This window comes from Pristiophorus japonicus, chromosome 6, assembly GCF_044704955.1.
Source record: "Pristiophorus japonicus isolate sPriJap1 chromosome 6, sPriJap1.hap1, whole genome shotgun sequence".
Classification (NCBI taxonomy): domain Eukaryota; kingdom Metazoa; phylum Chordata; class Chondrichthyes; family Pristiophoridae; genus Pristiophorus; species Pristiophorus japonicus.
Window position 1 is genome coordinate 94,734,387 of NC_091982.1, and position 9,687 is coordinate 94,744,073.

A 9,687-nucleotide genomic window follows, 5' to 3' on the forward strand; every position below is an offset into this window, starting at 1 on the left:
GGTAAGAAGTGCCAAAGATCAATTTGGGTTAATACAAATCAAACTGAATTGAATCTGTTGACTCAGACCAGTTCATTTATCCTATCAGACAGCAGACAGTGGAGGCAACAGGCTAGTAAAACCAATGAGTAGTGGGGAGAAGAATCATAGAATCATAGAATGGTTACAGCACAGAAGGAGGCCATTCAACCCATCGAGACTGTGCCAGCTCGCTACAAGAGCACTTCAGCTCATCCCACTCCCCTGCCCTTTCCCTGTAGCCCTGCAAATATTTTTCCTTCAGGTACATATCCAATTCCCTTTTGAAAGCTGTGATTGAGTTGGCCTCTACCACCCTTTCGGGGAGTACATTCTTAATCCTAACTATTTGCTGCATAAAAAAAATGCCTTCCTCTTGTCGCCTTTGGTTCTTTTGCCAATCACCTTAAAATTGTGTTCTCTGGTTCTTCACCCTTCTGCCAATGAGTACGTTCTCTTTGGACACTATATTTAAGAATTGGTATAAGGAGTTCAACTTGCTCTTTACAGTTTGGAGATAACTGTTGTACTAATTCAGAAATAACACCCATTTCCAAAACTAGATGATGCAGATCATTCTGGTGTCAACTTTCCCCATTTTATGGAAGGAGATCATGTGACCTGTTAATTCCTAGCCTACTAGCCAGTTTAATTGGCTCCCTCTCTACCAGTGTTACTTTCCTTGTAGTCAAAGAAAGAAGCTGCAAATAACAGATAAGTCAGCGAATAAAATTCCATTCTCCCCCCGACCCGTATCTCCCTCCACTGTCAAAGACTTCTGCACCATAATACAGAAGTCACAACATCATCCAAATTCTCTAAGGTCCAACCATTCACATAAATGAACTTTGAAGTTTATTGTCGAAGAATTTTTAATTTCCAGACCAAGATTCAGCAAAAGCTTACAAGAATTTCATACAGTCTAGCTACCATTATTTCATGCCACTCTGTCCACTTTTTGTGACAGGTAGCTAACTTGCTTTGACTCTTCAACTACTACTTCGACAAGGTGCTCCTTGGAGGAACAGGGCTGTCACCTTCCATCTCTCTTCCACCTCTCCCAAGTCCACATGCTCACTAATGCTCAGTGGTTCACTCAGTGCAAATCCTTCGTCCTCCCAAGTGGATGTATCCCAACTGGTGCTAAAGCGGGTAAGATGCTATCATGCAGTTGATAAGGGTAAGGCAAAGCTTGTGGATCTTGGTGAGCCTCACTGTTCAGTTGAGTCGCTGGTCTCGTTCCCAAAATTATCCTGGGGATTTAAAAAATGGAAAATGCTATACAACTGTGTTAATACTTCTATGACACCTTTCAGAGATAGTGGTTGAATGCATGGCCGGTGTGATCCTTCGACAATACATATGAAGCTGAAATTACCTATTTTCTCTCTCTCCGACTGTCTCTCCTCTTTGTCTGCCTATGAGCTGCAAAGCCCCCTCCTGGCCAGGACCCAGGAGCGAGGTCGAGGCCCAGGAGCGAGGACGGGAGGAGCAGCGAGACCCAGGAGCGGGGTCGGAACCAAGGAGCGAGGTCGAGGCCCAGGAGCGAGGTCGGAAGGAGTGGAGCCTGGGACAAGTGCAGCAAGGTCGGGACCCAGGAGTGTGGTCAAGCCCAGCAGTGAGGTCGAGGCCTAGGAGTGGCATAGCATGGACCAGCAGTGGGATCGGGGCGCAGGAAAGGTGCAGCATGGATCAACAGCGAGGTCGGGAGGCCTACACTGCATCCTATGAAACCCAGGGAGAGAGGACCTGTGGGAAGGAGGACAGCAGGAGTATGTGTGTGTGTCTGTACTAGGCGTATGCAGCGGAGCCTGGTCTCCAATTGTCTTGAATCCCCTTGCCATTGGATCAAGACCTTGCTCTGTCAAGTCCGTGTGGTAGCTGGTGTGCAACGGCCACCCCACATTAAAAGAATTCACTCACATGCATCCACCCTTCTTCCTTCCCCTCCTTGTGCACACAAGATTGGTGTTCCTCCTCCAGGTGCAGTTTTTGCCATTGATTAAACACTACTTTTCCTTTACAATGAGAGAACATGGTGTTAAAGGACTATGACTGGCAAGGACACTTCTTATGAAAAATATCTCTGCAGGTATACCATTCATATCAGATTTCCAGGTGCAGGTTCCTTTGAAGCACTTCTTTTTCAAGATGAGGAGAAATTTCTTCTCTCAGAGGGTTATAAATCTATGGAATTTGCTGCCTCAGAGAGCTGTGGAAGCTGGGACATTGAATAAATTTAAGACAGAAATAGACAGTTTCTTAAAATATAAGGAAATAAGGGGTTATGGGGAGTGGGCAGGGAAGTGGAGCTGAGTCCATGATCAAATCAGCCATGATCTTATTAAATGGCAGACCAAGCTCGAGGGGCCGTATGGCCTACTCCTGCTCCTATTTCTTGTGTTCTTATGATTGAAACCCATTGTGGCAGGCAGTAGGGGTTCTCACAGTAATTTGCTGTGAACATGATGTATTGTTTCTAATATGTCCTTACTATACAATATAAATGCACAAGATGCCCATACTTGAGAGAAGGTCACTCTGTGTCCAGCAACCTTTATTAGCCAGCACTGAAGAGATGAAGGTGGGTGGAGCTTCCCCTTTTATACCTGAAAGTCCAGGTTAGGAGTGTCTCCCACAAGTTTATCACCTAGTGGTCAATGTTCTCACAGTGTACAACTTAGGTCAGTTTATACATGGGTTACAATGACAGTTAAATACATGACATCACCTCCCACCAAAGTCTTATTGGGATCACAGGTTAAGTCTCTCTGGTGGTTTATGCTCCCTCGTAGAGCGCCTGAATTGGGGCTCCGGTTGTTGGACGCTGGCCTGAGTGTCTGCTGTTTGCGGTGCCTCAGGCCTGTCTGGACTGCCCACAGTGATTGGGCTCTCCTCCGCTTGGTTCCGGTGTTCGGTCACCCGTGGAGGAGTGAACTCCACCTCGTGTTCTTCCTCTGCTTCTTCTATGGGGTTGCTAAACCTCCTTTTTGTTTGATTCACGTGTTTGCTGCAAATTTGTCCATTGGTAAGTTTAACGACCAGAATCCTATTCCCCTCTTTGGCAATCACAGTGCCTGCGAGCCATTTAGGACCTGCAGCGTAGTTGAGGACAAAGACAGGGTCATTGACATTAATACATCACGCCCTCGCATTCCCGTCATGGTAGTCACATTGTGACTGACGCCTGCTCCCAACAATTTCTTTCATGGTGGGGTGTATAAGGGATAACCTGGTTTTGAGCGACCTTTTCATTAGCAGCTCTGCGGGTGGGACCCCTGTGAGCGAGTGTGGTCGGGATCTATTGGCCAACAGGAGGCATGATAAGCGGCTTTGTAGGGAACCCCCTTGGATTCTGAGCATTCCCTGTTTGATTATCTGCACTGCTCATTCCACCTGGCCGTTTGAGGCCAGCTTGAACGGTGCCGTTGTGACATGGTTGATACCATTTCCTGCCATGAAGTCCTGGAATTCAATGCTTGTGAAGCACGGGCCATTGTCGCTGACCAAGACGTCCGGTAGACCATGGGCGGCGAACATTGTCCGTAGGATTTCTACCGTGGCGAAGGATGTACTTGAATTGAGAATGTCACACTCGATCCATTTGGAGTAGGCATCTACGACAACCAAAAACATTTTTCCCATGAAAGGACCTGCCTAGTCTACATGGATGCGTGACCATGGCTTGGCGGGCCAGGGGCTAAGGGAGGCTTCACTGGGCGCATTGCCCAGCTGGGCACACGTGTTGCAGCTGCGATCAGAAAGTTCCAGGTCTGTATCTATCCCTGGCCACCAAACGTGTCACCTGGCAATTGCCTTCATCATGACAATGCCCGGGTGCTCATTGTGGAGTTCTCTGATGAACATCTCTCTGCCCATCTGGGGAATGACTGCTCGGTTTCCCCATTGCAGGCAATCGACCTGAATCGAGAGTTCATCCTTGCGCCTGTGAAATGGTTTGAATTCCTCAGGGCATGCCCCGTACGTGGCTGCCCAGTCCCCATTCAGGACACATTTCTTGACTAAAGACAGTAGCGGGTCTCTATTTGTCCAGACTTTAATCTGACGGGCTGTCACGGGTGAGCCTTCGCTTTCGAAGGCTTCAACAGCCATGACCATCTCAGCAGCATGCTTGGTTGCCCCCTTGATGATGGCTAGTGGGAGCCTGCTGAGTGCATCGGCGCAGTTTTCAGTGCCCGGTCTGTGCCGAATTGTATAGTCATAGGCGGCTAACGTGAGTGCCCACCTCTGTATGCGGGCCGATGCATTTGCATTTATGGCCTTGTTGTCGGCCAAAAGGGACATCAGGGGTTTGTGATCTGTCTCCAGCTCAAATTTCCTGCCAAACAGGTACTGGTGCCTTTTTTTTTACAGCATATACACATGCAAGCGCTTCCTTTTCTACCATCCCGTAGCACCGTTCTGCCTGGAACAGACTTCTGGAGGAATAAGCTACTGGCTGTAACTGACCCTTGGCATTAACATGCTGCAACACACACCCGACCCCATAGGACGACACGTCGCACGTTAAAACGAGTTTCTTACATGGGTCATATAGCGTTAACAGATTGTTGGAACATAATAAATTTCGTGCTCTATCAAAAGCCCTTTCCTGGCTGTCCCCCCAGACCCATTTGCGAACTTTGCATAGGAGCACGTGTAGCGCCTCTAACAGTGTGCTCAATTTGGGAAGAAAGTTACCAAAATAGTTCAGGAGCCCCAGAAACGAACGCAGCTCCATCGTGTTATGGGGTCTGGGTGCTCTCTGGATCACTTCTGTTTTGGACGCAGTAGGTCTGATCCCGTCTGCTGCTACTCTCATCCCCAAGAATTCTACCTCTGGAGCTAGGAAGACGCACTTTGCCTTTTTCAGTCGTAGACCTACCCGATCCAGCATGCGTAGCACCTCCTCCAGGTTGCGGAGGTGTTCTTCAGTATCACAATCTCTGATGAGGATGTTGACTTGAAAAATCACTGTCCTTGGAATCGACTTGACGAGGCTTTCCATATTTCGTTGCAAGATCGTGGCGGCCGAGCGAATCCCAAACGGACATCTGTTGTACTCAAACAACCCCTTTTGTGTCGTGATGGTGGTCAGCTTCTTCGACTCACTCGCCAGCTCCTGGGTCATGTAAGCTGAGGTCAGGTCCAATTTTGAAAAAAGTTTGCCACCGGATAGCGTCGTAAAGAGGTCCTCCGCTCTCGGTAGCGGTATTGGTCTTGGAGTGACACCCGATTGATGGTGGCCTTGTAATCACCACATATCCTGACTGACCCATCCGCCTTGAGCACCGGCACAATCGGGCTCGCCCAGTCACTGATTTCGACTGGCGAGATGATGCCTTCCCTCAGCAGGCGGTCCAATTCGCCTTCTATCTTTTCCCGTGTCATGTATCTCACATTACTGTTTATAACTGTATCTTAACATGTTATACATGACTGTAACTGGATATGACCTGTAACAAGAAGCATACCATACCACCAGGGGTGCACTTGCAGGAGACACTCCATACCTGTCCCACTGAGGTATATAAATGGAGGTCTCAGGCAAGTGCAGCACTGGAGAGCTGGAATTAAAGGTGTAAGTCCTGAGTGACCTTGACTTCAGCATGTAAGTCAGTACATTAGAGTCAAGACTTAACAGTGGCAACGAGTTAAGGGATCTCAGAATCTACAGAATGGCTACCAACAGCTCAGATGAGAAATACAATGCTGGAGACAATTGGGATGACTTTATAGAAAGGCTCCAGCAAAGCTTTGTGACCAAAGACTGGCTGGGCGACGATAAGTCAGACAAGAGAAGAGCCCATCTCTTGACCAGCTGTGGCTCGAAAACATACACCTTAATGAAAGACCTGCTGGCACCCGAGAAACCAGCAAGCAAGTCATTTGAGGAGTTGAGCACACTAGTGAGAGACCACCTGAAGCCAGCAAGCAGCGTACACATGGCCAGACACAGGTTCTACAACTACAGACGCTGTGTGGACCAAAGCATACCCGACTTTGTGGCGGGACTTCGAAGGCTGGCTAGTTCATGTGAGTTCCCTGATGAACTAAGGAGAGAAGTACTGAGAGACTTTTTTATTGAAGGAATAGGCCACGCAGGTATATTCCGAAAGCTTATCGAAACTAAAAACTTGACTCTAGAGACAGCAGCACTGGTCGCACAGACGTTCTTGGCAGGCGAAGAAGAAACAAGGCTGATCTATACTTCGGGTACGACAACTAACGAGGCATCAGAACAAGGGGTTCACATTGTGAAACAAACCGCTACCCCTACACACAGACAAAGACAGGAGAGCAGGCCTTCAACAGCAGTCAGTGGCGCCAGAAGCCATCAAAATCAAGGGCCACATGAACGGCCGATCACACCTCATCAACCCACAATGCGAGCAATCAACAAGAAATTGAGAGAAGCTCAAGGGAGATCAGCCAGACGCAGCTCATCCTTCTAAAACAATGGAAACGGTCTGTGTTGGAGATGTGGGGAAAGGCACTCAACCAGGGTGTGTCGATTTCAGCATGCCGTTTGCAGAAACTACAACTATATAGGGCATCTGGCTCGCATGTGCAGAAAAACATCAGCTCGGCTGGTATACGAATCGGAAGGGTCGGAAAGCGGACCAGAAGACCGTTGGAACAGTGCACGGGACGCTGAGGTACAGCGGGTTAACACGATCAATGTCCACTGTTCTTACACCAAGACACCTCCAATTATGATGAGCATACCCGTAAACATGGAACTGGACACGGGGGCCAGTCAATCCCTCATGAGCGTTCAACAATTTGAACAGCTGTGGCCGCACAAAAGCAACAGACCAAAACTCACAAAGATCGACACCAAACTAAGGACCTGTACTAAAGAAATCGTCCCAGTCCTTGGCAGCGCCATGCTCTCAGTCACACACAAAGGGATGGTGAACTGACTTTCCCTGTGGATTGTCCCCGGGGATCTCCCAGGCCTGTTGGGGAGAAGCTGGCTAGCAAAACTTAATTGGAAATGGGATGATGTTCATGCCATGTCGTCAGAGGAACGGACTTCCTGTTCAACAGTTCTAAGCCGTTTTGAACATCTCTTTCAGCCAGGTGTGGGCACCTTCAAAGGGGCTAAAGTTAGAATCTACATCACACAGAATGCCAGACCGGTCCATCACAAGGCTCGAGCTGTGCCTTATGTGATGAGGGAAAAGATTGAAATCGAACTGGACCGGCTTCTGCGGGAAGGCATAATTTCTCCCATGGAATTCAGCAACTGGGCAAGCCCCATCGTCCCCGTCATGAAGCCTGATGGATCCGTGTGAATCTGTGGGGATTACAAGTCTACCAAAAACTGAGTCTCCCTACAGGACCAATACCTGCTGCCCAGAGCAGAGGACTTATTTGCCATGTTGGCTGGAGGAAAACTTTTCTCGAAACTTGACGCAAGAACTGACCGAAGAATCTAAGCTACTCACCACCATCAACACACATCGAGGCCTTTTTGTGTACAGTCGATGCCCATTCGGCATCAGGTTGGCAGCTGCTATATTCCAGCGCAACATGGATAGTCTGCTCAAGTCCATCCCGGGGACGGTTGTGTTTCAAGATGACATACTCATCACGGGCAGGGATACCGACTCTCACCTCCGCAATCTTGAGGAAGTACTAAGTCGATTGGATTGGGTAGGCCTAAGAGTAAAGAAATCCAAATGTCTGTTTCTCGTGCCTGAGGTTAAATTTTTGGGCAGAAGGATTGCCGCTAATGGAATCCGCCCAACCGAATCCAAAACCGAAGCGATTCGCCTGGTACCCAGGCCCCGGAATGTCTCGGAACTGCGCGCCTTTCTCGGGCTACTCAATTACTTTGGGAACTTTATGCAGAACTTGAGCACACTGCTGGAGCCTCTTCCATGTGCTACTCAGAAAGGGGTGTGATTGGTTTTGGGGGGACGCCCAAGAACGCGCCTTCAATAAGGCACGCAACCTTCTATGTTCCAAGAGTGTTTTAGCTTTTTTTGACCCAGCTATTTTTGGTTCCGCAGTGTTGTTGGTAAATCTGTTTTTGACTTGGTGTACATGCCTCCGGCAGGTTTTGCCTTTGTCCATTTGTACTACCAGTAGCCTGTTTCCTTCCTTGCCCGTTACTGTCCCTGCAAGCCATTTGGGACCCCTGCCATAGTTTAGTACAAGCACTTTGTCCCCTATCTCATTCCATCTCCCCCTCAAATTTCTGTCATGGTACTCAGTCAGCTTACGGCGCTTTGCCTCAATGATTTCGTGCATGTCTGGGAGGATTAATGAGAGCCTTGTTTTTAAAGTCCTTTTCAGTTGCGCGGGGGGATCCCAGTCAGTGAGTGCGGATGAGATCTGTATGCCAGCAACAGTCGCGACAGGCGACCCTGCAGCGTGGGACCTTGGATTTTAAGCATGCCTTGTTTAATGATTTGCACTGCTCTCTCCACCTGGCCGTTGGAGGCCGGCTTGAACAGTGCCGTCTTGACGTGATTTATGCAGTGGTCAATTATAAAGTCTTGGAATTCTGCGCTGGTGAAGCACGGACCATTGTCACTGACCAATATGTCAGGGATTCCATGCGTTGCAAACGTGGTTGCGAGGCTCTCCACAGTGGTGGAAGTTGTGCTCGAGTTTAAAATGGTGCATTCGATCCACTTTGAAAATGCATCTACAACTACGAGGAACATTTTGCCCATGAATGGGCCCGCATAGTCTACGCGCACCCGCGACCACGGTTTGGTTGGCCAGGGCCAGGGGCTCAGTGGAGCTTCCCTGGGGGCATTGCTGAGTTGGGCACAAATGGTGCACCTTCGGACGCAGAGCTCCAAGTCCGCGTCAATACCAGGCCACCAGACGTGGGATCTGGCTATGGCCTTCATGAGAACGATCCCCGGGTGCTCGCGGTAGAGCTCCCGGACAGATGCCTCTTTGCCTCGGCTGCCCCACATCAGACAGTCTGCTTGTAGTGATAGCTCATGCATGCGCCTGTGAAAGGGTTTTAATTCCTCAGGGCAGGCATCACGAGCCTCTGCCCAGTCACCGGTTAGGACACATCTTTTTACTAAGGATAACGTGGGGTTGCTGGCCGTCCAGGCTCTGATTTGGCGAGCCGTCATGGGCAAACCTGTGGACTCAAAGGCATTGATTGCCATGACTATCTCACAGTCCTGTTCATCAGACCCTTCCGTGGTCGCCAAGGGTAGTCTGCTGAGCGCGTCGGCACAGTTGTCTGTGCCTGGTCTGTGCCTTATTGTGTAGTCGTAGGACGCCAGCATGAGTGCCCACCGTTGAATTCGCGCCGAGGCGTTGCGGTTTATTGCCTTGCTCTCGGATAGGAGGGACGTGAGGGGCTTGTGGTCGGTTTCTAACGCGAACTTGGCCCCGAAAAGATATTGGTGCATCTTTTTGACACCGTACACGCATGCGAGCGCCTCCTTCTCTACCATTCCGTACCCGCGCTCCGCCCGCGAAAGTGACCTGGAGGCATAAGATATGGGTTGTAATTTGCCCGCACTATTGACATGTTGCAAAACGCACCCGACCCCATATGCTGACTCATCGCATGTGAGAACTAGCTTTTTACCTGGGTCAAAGAAAGTCAAAACACTGTTGGATCACAGAAGGTTGCGTGCCTTATTGAAGGGGCGTTCCTAGGCGTCCCCCCAAAACCAATCG